Here is a 13,494-nt window from a genome sequence, read left to right on the forward strand (position 1 = left end):
TAGAAGCCTAAGTATTGTTGTCCATTAATTTACTCCAATTAGGGGAGGGGTGGTAGGGTTAAGGCAAAATATTACAATAGAATGTTTGTAAAAAAAAAAAAGGTATGGGGGATTGGAAATGATGCAGACAATTACATTGAAAAAAAAACACACTCTATCTGCAATATTAAAGCTGATCTACCCCTAAAAATAACAAATAAATGGTCATGAAGGAGAGGAGACATGGAAATGAGGAGAGGAGACTATTAAAGGAGAATTCTGAAGAATGTGGACCACCAGACCAGACCTGCCTTAGGGTCACATTGACCTGGGAGAGTTTGTCATTAAATGTATAACAAACGATGACAAGGATTCTGCTTTTACTGTAGGAGCCAGACTGGGTAACCTGCATGTTTGGTTACTTAGGTGTGTCTCTCTTTTTCCTCTCTGACGGGTGTGTTCTTTATAGCGTTCCTATTCTTCCCATACCATTGTATGGCTCCATAGCTCAGTGGTTAGAGCACTGGTCTTGTAAACCAGGGGTCGTGAGTTCAATTCTCACTGGGGCCTTGATTTTGACTCTACCCTCTGTGACATTCATTTGAAACTTTACACAGTGTGGGGGCTCAAAACAGCAGAACGTTCTCAATGTGACATCAAACTGAGAGTATCACCCTGCAAAAACAATTCTCTGCTGTACTACTACTGTAAGCGACATTGCCAAACAACCTGAGGATACGATTCCACGTTTGCCGATTGCCGATTTTGTCCTGGGCCGCACATCATGATTAAAAAAGGGCTGAAACAAGAGACAGGAGTAGCAGAGGTCATGTAAACCAGCGATGCATGTTGAAAGAACAACAACGTTAACTAGACCTTTTCCTTATATTAACTGTAAGATAAAAGTTGTATTTAAATCCAAACGGGTTTTCCAGCAGATTAGTTACAATGACTCACCCCATGAACAGGAATAGACTTTTCCCCTTTATTGATATTGCAACCTCTCACTTTCGGATATTTGAAAATGTAATCATCTCCAGAATATCACTGTTTCTAAACAAGCCATAGAACACTGGTTGCAATTTCAGTTTAATCTACCAGAAAAGAATGAAGAAATCAGCCTATTTCAACAAATATTATGCCTAAAGTCAAATATATGAATTGTTTTTTTTTTTAAGTTATTAGGGATTTTTATTTTATTTTTTACAAATTGTATAACAATTGTTGAATGATATCACAAAGACCACTTGTGGAGTTATTGTCTCACGTGCAGCTAACAAAAAGTAAACAGGATGGTTTTCAGAGATTGGTGGGAGGGGTTGAGGGTAGCTGAAGGGTGGGACTCAAAATGTAAAAAAATATATGACTAATGTCAAATATACTGTGTCCGTAATATGTTTATAGTATGTATAAGATAGAAGTAGAAGCCTAAGTATTGTTGTCCATTAATTTACTCCAATTAGGGGAGGGGTGGTAGGGTTAAGGCAAAATATTACAATAGAATGTTTGTAAAAAAAAAAGGTATGGGGGATTGGAAATGATGCAGACAATTACATTGAAAAAAAACCCACACTCTATCTGCAATATTAAAGCTGATCTACCCCTAAAAATAACAAATAAATGGTCATGAAGGAGAGGAGACATGGAAATGAGGAGAGGAGACTATTAAAGGAGAATTCTGAAGAATGTGGACCACCAGACCAGACCTGCCTTAGGGTCACATTGACCTGGGAGAGTTTGTCATTAAATGTATAACAAACGATGACAAGGATTCTGCTTTTACTGTAGGAGCCAGACTGGGTAACCTGCATGTTTGGTTACTTAGGTGTGTCTCTCTTTTTCCTCTCTGACGGGTGTGTTCTTTATAGCGTTCCTATTCTTCCCATACCATTGTATGGCTCCATAGCTCAGTGGTTAGAGCACTGGTCTTGTAAACCAGGGGTCGTGAGTTCAATTCTCACTGGGGCCTTGATTTTGACTCTACCCTCTGTGACATTCATTTGAAACTTTACACAGTGTGGGGGCTCAAAACAGCAGAACGTTCTCAATGTGACATCAAACTGAGAGTATCACCCTGCAAAAACAATTCTCTGCTGTACTACTACTGTAAGCGACATTGCCAAACAACCTGAGGATACGATTCCACGTTTGCCGATTGCCGATTTTGTCCTGGGCCGCACATCATGATTAAAAAGGGCTGAAACAAGAGACAGGAGTAGCAGAGGTCATGTAAACCAGCGATGCATGTTGAAAGAACAACAACGTTAACTAGACCTTTTCCTTATATTAACTGTAAGATAAAAGTTGTATTTAAATCCAAACGGGTTTTCCAGCAGATTAGTTACAATGACTCACCCCATGAACAGGAATAGACTTTTCCCCTTTATTGATATTGCAACCTCTCACTTTCGGATATTTGAAAATGTAATCATCTCCAGAATATCACTGTTTCTAAACAAGCCATAGAACACTGGTTGCAATTTCAGTTTAATCTACCAGAAAAGAATGAAGAAATCAGCCTATTTCAACAAATATTATGCCTAAAGTCAAATATATGAATTTGTTTTTTTTAAAAGTTATTAGGGATTTTTATTTTATTTTTTACAAATTGTATAACAATTGTTGAATGATATCACAAAGACCACTTGTGGAGTTATTGTCTCACGTGCAGCTAACAAAAAGTAAACAGGATGGTTTTCAGAGATTGGTGGGAGGGGTTGAGGGTAGCTGAAGGGTGGGACTCAAAATGTAAAAAAATATATGACTAATGTCAAATATACTGTGTCCGTAATATGTTTATAGTATGTATAAGATAGAAGTAGAAGCCTAAGTATTGTTGTCCATTAATTTACTCCAATTAGGGGAGGGGTGGTAGGGTTAAGGCAAAATATTACAATAGAATGTTTGTAAAAAAAAAAGGTATGGGGGATTGGAAATGATGCAGACAATTACATTGAAAAAAAAACACACTCTATCTGCAATATTAAAGCTGATCTACCCCTAAAAATAACAAATAAATGGTCATGAAGGAGAGGAGACATGGAAATGAGGAGAGGAGACTATTAAAGGAGAATTCTGAAGAATGTGGACCACCAGACCAGACCTGCCTTAGGGTCACATTGACCTGGGAGAGTTTGTCATTAAATGTATAACAAACGATGACAAGGATTCTGCTTTTACTGTAGGAGCCAGACTGGGTAACCTGCATGTTTGGTTACTTAGGTGTGTCTCTCTTTTTCCTCTCTGACGGGTGTGTTCTTTATAGCGTTCCTATTCTTCCCATACCATTGTATGGCTCCATAGCTCAGTGGTTAGAGCACTGGTCTTGTAAACCAGGGGTCGTGAGTTCAATTCTCACTGGGGCCTTGATTTTGACTCTACCCTCTGTGACATTCATTTGAAACTTTACACAGTGTGGGGGCTCAAAACAGCAGAACGTTCTCAATGTGACATCAAACTGAGAGTATCACCCTGCAAAAACAATTCTCTGCTGTACTACTACTGTAAGCGACATTGCCAAACAACCTGAGGATACGATTCCACGTTTGCCGATTGCCGATTTTGTCCTGGGCCGCACATCATGATTAAAAAAGGGCTGAAACAAGAGACAGGAGTAGCAGAGGTCATGTAAACCAGCGATGCATGTTGAAAGAACAACAACGTTAACTAGACCTTTTCCTTATATTAACTGTAAGATAAAAGTTGTATTTAAATCCAAACGGGTTTTCCAGCAGATTAGTTACAATGACTCACCCCATGAACAGGAATAGACTTTTCCCCTTTATTGATATTGCAACCTCTCACTTTCGGATATTTGAAAATGTAATCATCTCCAGAATATCACTGTTTCTAAACAAGCCATAGAACACTGGTTGCAATTTCAGTTTAATCTACCAGAAAAGAATGAAGAAATCAGCCTATTTCAACAAATATTATGCCTAAAGTCAAATATATGAATTTTTTTTTTTTTTTAAAGTTATTAGGGATTTTTATTTTATTTTTTACAAATTGTATAACAATTGTTGAATGATATCACAAAGACCACTTGTGGAGTTATTGTCTCACGTGCAGCTAACAAAAAGTAAACAGGATGGTTTTCAGAGATTGGTGGGAGGGGTTGAGGGTAGCTGAAGGGTGGGACTCAAAATGTAAAAAAATATATGACTAATGTCAAATATACTGTGTGCGTAATATGTTTATAGTATGTATAAGATAGAAGTAGAAGCCTAAGTATTGTTGTCCATTAATTTACTCCAATTAGGGGAGGGGTGGTAGGGTTAAGGCGAAATATTACAATAGAATGTTTGTAAAAAAAAAAAGGTATGGGGGATTGGAAATGATGCAGACAATTACATTGAAAAAAAACACACTCTATCTGCAATATTAAAGCTGATCTACCCCTAAAAATAACAAATAAATGGTCATGAAGGAGAGGAGACATGGAAATGAGGAGAGGAGACTATTAAAGGAGAATTCTGAAGAATGTGGACCACCAGACCAGACCTGCCTTAGGGTCACATTGACCTGGGAGAGTTTGTCATTAAATGTATAACAAACGATGACAAGGATTCTGCTTTTACTGTAGGAGCCAGACTGGGTAACCTGCATGTTTGGTTACTTAGGTGTGTCTCTCTTTTTCCTCTCTGACGGGTGTGTTCTTTATAGCGTTCCTATTCTTCCCATACCATTGTATGGCTCCATAGCTCAGTGGTTAGAGCACTGGTCTTGTAAACCAGGGGTCGTGAGTTCAATTCTCACTGGGGCCTTGATTTTGACTCTACCCTCTGTGACATTCATTTGAAACTTTACACAGTGTGGGGGCTCAAAACAGCAGAACGTTCTCAATGTGACATCAAACTGAGAGTATCACCCTGCAAAAACAATTCTCTGCTGTACTACTACTGTAAGCGACATTGCCAAACAACCTGAGGATACGATTCCACGTTTGCCGATTGCCGATTTTGTCCTGGGCCGCACATCATGATTAAAAAAGGGCTGAAACAAGAGACAGGAGTAGCAGAGGTCATGTAAACCAGCGATGCATGTTGAAAGAACAACAACGTTAACTAGACCTTTTCCTTATATTAACTGTAAGATAAAAGTTGTATTTAAATCCAAACGGGTTTTCCAGCAGATTAGTTACAATGACTCACCCCATGAACAGGAATAGACTTTTCCCCTTTATTGATATTGCAACCTCTCACTTTCGGATATTTGAAAATGTAATCATCTCCAGAATATCACTGTTTCTAAACAAGCCATAGAACACTGGTTGCAATTTCAGTTTAATCTACCAGAAAAGAATGAAGAAATCAGCCTATTTCAACAAATATTATGCCTAAAGTCAAATATATGAATTTGTTTTTTTTTTAAAGTTATTAGGGATTTTTATTTTATTTTTTACAAATTGTATAACAATTGTTGAATGATATCACAAAGACCACTTGTGGAGTTATTGTCTCACGTGCAGCTAACAAAAAGTAAACAGGATGGTTTTCAGAGATTGGTGGGAGGGGTTGAGGGTAGCTGAAGGGTGGGACTCAAAATGTAAAAAAATATATGACTAATGTCAAATATACTGTGTCCGTAATATGTTTATAGTATGTATAAGATAGAAGTAGAAGCCTAAGTATTGTTGTCCATTAATTTACTCCAATTAGGGGAGGGGTGGTAGGGTTAAGGCAAAATATTACAATAGAATGTTTGTAAAAAAAAAAAGGTATGGGGGATTGGAAATGATGCAGACAATTACATTGAAAAAAAACCACACTCTATCTGCAATATTAAAGCTGATCTACCCCTAAAAATAACAAATAAATGGTCATGAAGGAGAGGAGACATGGAAATGAGGAGAGGAGACTATTAAAGGAGAATTCTGAAGAATGTGGACCACCAGACCAGACCTGCCTTAGGGTCACATTGACCTGGGAGAGTTTGTCATTAAATGTATAACAAACGATGACAAGGATTCTGCTTTTACTGTAGGAGCCAGACTGGGTAACCTGCATGTTTGGTTACTTAGGTGTGTCTCTCTTTTTCCTCTCTGACGGGTGTGTTCTTTATAGCGTTCCTATTCTTCCCATACCATTGTATGGCTCCATAGCTCAGTGGTTAGAGCACTGGTCTTGTAAACCAGGGGTCGTGAGTTCAATTCTCACTGGGGCCTTGATTTTGACTCTACCCTCTGTGACATTCATTTGAAACTTTACACAGTGTGGGGGCTCAAAACAGCAGAACGTTCTCAATGTGACATCAAACTGAGAGTATCACCCTGCAAAAACAATTCTCTGCTGTACTACTACTGTAAGCGACATTGCCAAACAACCTGAGGATACGATTCCACGTTTGCCGATTGCCGATTTTGTCCTGGGCCGCACATCATGATTAAAAAGGGCTGAAACAAGAGACAGGAGTAGCAGAGGTCATGTAAACCAGCGATGCATGTTGAAAGAACAACAACGTTAACTAGACCTTTTCCTTATATTAACTGTAAGATAAAAGTTGTATTTAAATCCAAACGGGTTTTCCAGCAGATTAGTTACAATGACTCACCCCATGAACAAGAATAGACTTTTCCCCTTTATTGATATTGCAACCTCTCACTTTCGGATATTTGAAAATGTAATCATCTCCAGAATATCACTGTTTCTAAACAAGCCATAGAACACTGGTTGCAATTTCAGTTTAATCTACCAGAAAAGAATGAAGAAATCAGCCTATTTCAACAAATATTATGCCTAAAGTCAAATATATGAATTTGTTTAAAAAAAAGTTATTAGGGGATTTTTATTTTATTTTTTACAAATTGTATAACAATTGTTGAATGGTATCACAAAGACCACTTGTGGAGTTATTGTCTCACGTGCAGCTAACAAAAAGTAAACAGGATGGTTTTCAGAGATTGGTGGGAGGGGTTGAGGGTAGCTGAAGGGTGGGACTCAAAATGTAAAAAAATATATGACTAATGTCAAATATACTGTGTCCGTAATATGTTTATAGTATGTATAAGATAGAAGTAGAAGCCTAAGTATTGTTGTCCATTAATTTACTCCAATTAGGGGAGGGGTGGTAGGGTTAAGGCAAAATATTACAATAGAATGTTTGTAAAAAAAAAGGTATGGGGGATTGGAAATGATGCAGACAATTACATTGAAAAAAAAACACACTCTATCTGCAATATTAAAGCTGATCTACCCCTAAAAATAACAAATAAATGGTCATGAAGGAGAGGAGACATGGAAATGAGGAGAGGAGACTATTAAAGGAGAATTCTGAAGAATGTGGACCACCAGACCAGACCTGCCTTAGGGTCACATTGACCTGGGAGAGTTTGTCATTAAATGTATAACAAACGATGACAAGGATTCTGCTTTTACTGTAGGAGCCAGACTGGGTAACCTGCATGTTTGGTTACTTAGGTGTGTCTCTCTTTTTCCTCTCTGACGGGTGTGTTCTTTATAGCGTTCCTATTCTTCATAGCTCAGTGGTTAGAGCACTGGTCTTGTAAACCAGGGGTTGTGAGTTCAATTCTCACTGGGGCCTTGATTTTGACTCTACCCTCTGTGACATTCATTTGAAACTTTACACAGTGTGGGGGCTCAAAACAGCAGAACGTTCTCAATGTGACATCAAACTGAGAGTATCACCCTGCAAAAACAATTCTCTGCTGTACTACTACTGTAAGCGACATTGCCAAACAACCTGAGGATACGATTCCACGTTTGCCGATTGCCGATTTTGTCCTGGGCCGCACATCATGATTAAAAAAGGGCTGAAACAAGAGACAGGAGTAGCAGAGGTCATGTAAACCAGCGATGCATGTTGAAAGAACAACAACGTTAACTAGACCTTTTCCTTATATTAACTGTAAGATAAAAGTTGTATTTAAATCCAAACGGGTTTTCCAGCAGATTAGTTACAATGACTCACCCCATGAACAAGAATAGACTTTTCCCCTTTATTGATATTGCAACCTCTCACTTTCGGATATTTGAAAATGTAATCATCTCCAGAATATCACTGTTTCTAAACAAGCCATAGAACACTGGTTGCAATTTCAGTTTAATCTACCAGAAAAGAATGAAGAAATCAGCCTATTTCAACAAATATTATGCCTAAAGTCAAATATATGAATTTGGTTTTTTTTTTAAAGTTATTAGGGATTTTTATTTTATTTTTTACAAATTGTATAACAATTGTTGAATGATATCACAAAGACCACTTGTGGAGTTATTGTCTCACGTGCAGCTAACAAAAAGTAAACAGGATGGTTTTCAGAGATTGGTGGGAGGGGTTGAGGGTAGCTGAAGGGTGGGACTCAAAATTTAAAAAAATATATGACTAATGTCAAATATACTGTGTCCGTAATATGTTTATAGTATGTATAAGATAGAAGTAGAAGCCTAAGTATTGTTGTCCATTAATTTACTCCAATTAGGGGAGGGGTGGTAGGGTTAAGGCAAAATATTACAATAGAATGTTTGTAAAAAAAAAAGGTATGGGGGATTGGAAATGATGCAGACAATTACATTGAAAAAAAACCCACACTCTATCTGCAATATTAAAGCTGATCTACCCCTAAAAATAACAAATAAATGGTCATGAAGGAGAGGAGACATGGAAATGAGGAGAGGAGACTATTAAAGGAGAATTCTGAAGAATGTGGACCACCAGACCAGACCTGCCTTAGGGTCACATTGACCTGGGAGAGTTTGTCATTAAATGTATAACAAACGATGACAAGGATTCTGCTTTTACTGTAGGAGCCAGACTGGGTAACCTGCATGTTTGGTTACTTAGGTGTGTCTCTCTTTTTCCTCTCTGACGGGTGTGTTCTTTATAGCGTTCCTATTCTTCCCATACCATTGTATGGCTCCATAGCTCAGTGGTTAGAGCACTGGTCTTGTAAACCAGGGGTCGTGAGTTCAATTCTCACTGGGGCCTTTATTTTGACTCTACCCTCTGTGACATTCATTTGAAACTTTACACAGTGTGGGGGCTCAAAACAGCAGAACGTTCTCAATGTGACATCAAACTGAGAGTATCACCCTGCAAAAACAATTCTCTGCTGTACTACTACTGTAAGTTTACATTGCCAAACAACCTGAGGATACGATTCCACGTTTGCCGATTGCCGATTTTGTCCTGGGCCGCACATCATGATTAAAAAGGGCTGAAACAAGAGACAGGAGTAGCAGAGGTCATGTAAACCAGCGATGCATGTTGAAAGAACAACAACGTTAACTAGACCTTTTCCTTATATTAACTGTAAGATAAAAGTTGTATTTAAATCCAAACGGGTTTTCCAGCAGATTAGTTACAATGACTCACCCCATGAACAGGAATAGACTTTTCCCCTTTATTGATATTGCAACCTCTCACTTTCGGATATTTGAAAATGTAATCATCTCCAGAATATCACTGTTTCTAAACAAGCCATAGAACACTGGTTGCAATTTCAGTTTAATCTACCAGAAAAGAATGAAGAAATCAGCCTATTTCAACAAATATTATGCCTAAAGTCAAATATATGAATTTGTTTTAAAAAAAAAAGTTATTAGGGATTTTTATTTTATTTTTTACAAATTGTATAACAATTGTTGAATGATATCACAAAGACCACTTGTGGAGTTATTGTCTCACGTGCAGCTAACAAAAAGTAAACAGGATGGTTTTCAGAGATTGGTGGGAGGGGTTGAGGGTAGCTGAAGGGTGGGACTCAAAATGTAAAAAAATATATGACTAATGTCAAATATACTGTGTCCGTAATATGTTTATAGTATGTATAAGATAGAAGTAGAAGCCTAAGTATTGTTGTCCATTAATTTACTCCAATTAGGGGAGGGGTGGTAGGGTTAGGCGAAATATTACAATAGAATGTTTGTAAAAAAAAAGGTATGGGGGATTGGAAATGATGCAGACAATTACATTGAAAAAAAAACACACTCTATCTGAAATATTAAAGCTGATCTACCCCTAAAAATAACAAATAAATGGTCATGAAGGAGAGGAGACATGGAAATGAGGAGAGGAGACTATTAAAGGAGAATTCTGAAGAATGTGGACCACCAGACCAGACCTGCCTTAGGGTCACATTGACCTGGGAGAGTTTGTCATTAAATGTATAACAAACGATGACAAGGATTCTGCTTTTACTGTAGGAGCCAGACTGGGTAACCTGCATGTTTGGTTACTTAGGTGTGTCTCTTTTTCCTCTCTGATGGGTGTGTTCTTTATAGCGTTATTGGAGGAAAATATAGTTGAAATGACTAATTATGTATTCATTCCAATTAAAACTGACTAGTCCAAATGTGTAACGGCGTTCTTCGTTTGTCAAAAGAGAGTCGGACCGAAATGCAGCGTGGTGGTTACTCATTTCTTTAATGAAGAAAAACAAAAGCAATACATGAAATAACTTATAGAAACAAAAACAACAAACGGAACGTGAAACCTAATTACAGCCTATCTGGTGAAACTACACAGAGACAGGAACAATCACCCACGAAATACACAGCGAAACTCAGGCTACCTAAATACGGTTCCCAATCAGAGACAACGAGAATCACCTGACTCTGATTGAGAACCGCCTCAGGCAGCCAAGCCTATACAACACCCCTAATCAGCCGCGATCCCAAATACTACAAACCCCAATACGAAAATACAATAACATAAACCATAAATCCTAGTTCCACAATAAATCGTTGTTTTGTTCCATAATGTCCAATACTAGTGTCTAAGTAGCTGCATTTGCTATCACTTTCAGCTCACGTGCCCAAAAACTGACTGCTGGTCCAAGATAACTCGCACGAAAACTTCCAAAAGATATATTCCGGGTCGAATAAACTGGTCAAACGAAGTAGAGAATCAATCTTCAGGATGTTATTATCATATATATCCAATAACGTTCCAACCGGATCATACTTTTTCATCTGGAGCCGACTGGAACAGCGGTAGCACCCACAGAGAAATGCGCCACAGGAAAATGGCATTCTGTCGGGACACTGACTATTTTCCCTCCCATTAGGTCAAAGTTCACAGCAAATGCTCCATTACACTTTCTACTGAATGAGGACATCTAGTGGAAGGTGTAGGAAGTGCTTCCAGATCCATACCTTGTTGGGAAAGGAGGGGGCGATGACGTCAAAGTTGCCCCACATTCAGAATTTCACTTCTTGATTGGAAGATTGCCTGCCCTATGAGTTCTGTTATACTCACAGACATAATTCAAACAGTTTTAGAAACTTCAGAGTGTTTTATATCCAATAGTAATAATAATATGCATATATTAGCAATCTAGGACAGAGTTTGATGCAGTTCACTATGGGCACGCAATTCATCCAAAGTGAAAATACTGCCCCCTATCCTCAACAAGTTTTAAACAAATGTGGTTTCTATGGACAATTGAGATGTACAAACTATGGCATAAGGGGATGACAAGCGAATAACAGGCAATCTGTAATTTGTATTAAGACATTCATGAGCAAGCTAGGACGGACATAGTCAATACACAGTGGGGCAAAAAAGTATTTAGTCAGCCACCAATTGTGCAAGTTCTCCCACTTAAAAATATGAGAGGCCTGTAATCTTCATCATAGGTACACTTCAACTATGACAGACAAAATTAGAAAGAAAAATCCAGAAAATCACATTGTAGGATCTTTTATGAATTTATTTGCAAATTATGTTGGAAAATAAGTATTTGTTCAATAACAAAAGTTTATCTCAATATTTTGTCATTGCCAACAAAGGGTATATAACAGAGGTCAAACGTTTTCTGTAAGTCTTCACAAGGCACAACGCATCACCGGGGGCAAACTACTACCTGCCCTCCAGGACACCTACACCACCCGATGTCACAGGAAGGCCATAAAGATCATCAAGGACAACAACAACCCGGTCCACTGCCTGTTCACCCCGCTATCATCCAGAAGGCGAGGTCAGTACAAGTGCATCAAAGCTGGGACCGAGAGACTGAAAAACAGCTTCTATCTCAAGGCCATCAGACTGTTAAACAGCCACCACAAACATTGAGTGGCTGCTGCCAACACACTGACTAAACTCCAGCCACTTTAATAATGGGAATTGATGGGAAATGATGTAAAATATATCACTAGCCACTTTAAACAATGCTACCTAATATAATGTTTACATACCCTACATTATTCATCTCATATGTATACGTATATACTGTACTCTATATCATCTACTGCATCCTTATGTAATACATGTATCACTAGCCACTTTAACTATGCCACTTTGTTTACATACTCATCTCATATGTATATACTGTACTCGATACCATCTACTGTATCTTGCCTATGCCGCTCTGTACCATCACTCATTCATATATCTTTCTGTGCATATTCTTTATCCCCTTACACTGTGTATAAGACAGTAGTTTTGTAATTGTTAGTTAGATTACTTGTTGGTTATTACTGCATTGTCGGAACTAGAAACACAAGCATTTCGCTACACTCGCATTAACATCTGCTAACCATGTGTATGTGACAAATACAATTTGATTCGAAGTGTTATTCACAGAATTAAAGATAAATGTATCCTCTATGCAACCGCTGTGTCAGATTTAAAGTAAAATAAACTTTACAGAAAAAGAATAATCTGAGAATGGCGCTCAGAACCCAAAGAAAAAGCAAAAAGCAAGAGCATTTCCTCCAGACAAAAACTCAAAAAGTTCCGTTACAGGTCGTAGAAAAAAGTCAAATGATGTATGCAATCCATATTTAGGATGTTTTAAACATTAATCAGCAATAAGGTTCCAACCGGAGAATTTCATTGTCTGACGAAACGCATAGGAATGGTAGGACACTCTCTTGTGACCGTGTGTAATGAGACCTGAGGCTTTCTACCAGACCACCCACACAAAGAGCTATTATGAGCCCCTTCTTCATAGTAGAATCATACAACCAGAATCTAAAGACAGTGACATCTTGTGGAAGCCCTAGGAAGTGCATGCTCATCCATATATAACATGGACATCCAATGGCACTGTTTTCTAAATTGAGTTCTCACTTCCTGTTTGGATTTCTTCTCAGGTTTTTGTCTGCCATATGAGTTCTATTTTACTCACAGACATAGTTCAAACAGTTTTAGAAACTTCAGAGTGTTTTCTAACCACCAGTAATAATACTATGCATATATTCCAAGTCAAGGACCAAATCAAATCAAATTTTATTTGTCACATACACATGGTTAGCAGATGTTAAATGCGAGTGTAGCGAAATGCTTGTGCTTCTAGTTCCGACAATGCAGTGATAACCAACAAGTAATCTAACTAACAATTCCAAAACTACTGTCTTATACACAGTGTAAGGGGATAAGGAACATGTACATAAGGATATATGAATGAGTGATGGTACAGAGCAGCATACAGTAGATGGTATCGAGTACAGTATATACATATGAGATGAGTGTGTAGACAAAGTAAACAAAGTGGCATAGTTAAAGTGGCTAGTGATACATGTGTTACATAAGGATGCAGTCGATGATGTAGAGTAC

At 38.0% G+C, this 13,494-nt stretch overlaps 6 non-coding genes across 6 annotated transcripts; all 6 read left to right on the top strand.

The window, feature by feature from the left end:
- Positions 1–476: 476 nt before the first annotated feature.
- trnat-ugu (transfer RNA threonine (anticodon UGU)) lies at positions 477–549 on the top strand. The gene has a single exon. It is a non-coding gene; the product is annotated as a tRNA-Thr (tRNA).
- A 1,326-nt stretch (positions 550–1,875) lies between these two features.
- On the top strand, positions 1,876–1,948 carry trnat-ugu (transfer RNA threonine (anticodon UGU)). Its single transcript has one exon. It is a non-coding gene; the product is annotated as a tRNA-Thr (tRNA).
- A 1,324-nt stretch (positions 1,949–3,272) lies between these two features.
- Positions 3,273–3,345, top strand: trnat-ugu (transfer RNA threonine (anticodon UGU)). The gene has a single exon. It is a non-coding gene; the product is annotated as a tRNA-Thr (tRNA).
- Positions 3,346–4,672: 1,327 nt separating this feature from the next.
- Positions 4,673–4,745, top strand: trnat-ugu (transfer RNA threonine (anticodon UGU)). Its single transcript has one exon. It is a non-coding gene; the product is annotated as a tRNA-Thr (tRNA).
- Positions 4,746–6,072: 1,327 nt separating this feature from the next.
- trnat-ugu (transfer RNA threonine (anticodon UGU)) lies at positions 6,073–6,145 on the top strand. The gene has a single exon. It is a non-coding gene; the product is annotated as a tRNA-Thr (tRNA).
- Positions 6,146–8,849: 2,704 nt separating this feature from the next.
- Positions 8,850–8,922, top strand: trnat-ugu (transfer RNA threonine (anticodon UGU)). The gene has a single exon. It is a non-coding gene; the product is annotated as a tRNA-Thr (tRNA).
- The last annotated feature ends 4,572 nt before the right edge of the window (positions 8,923–13,494 follow it).

This window comes from Oncorhynchus keta, chromosome 34 (assembly GCF_023373465.1).
Source record: "Oncorhynchus keta strain PuntledgeMale-10-30-2019 chromosome 34, Oket_V2, whole genome shotgun sequence".
In the NCBI taxonomy this organism is placed as follows: Eukaryota; Metazoa; Chordata; class Actinopteri; order Salmoniformes; family Salmonidae; genus Oncorhynchus; species Oncorhynchus keta.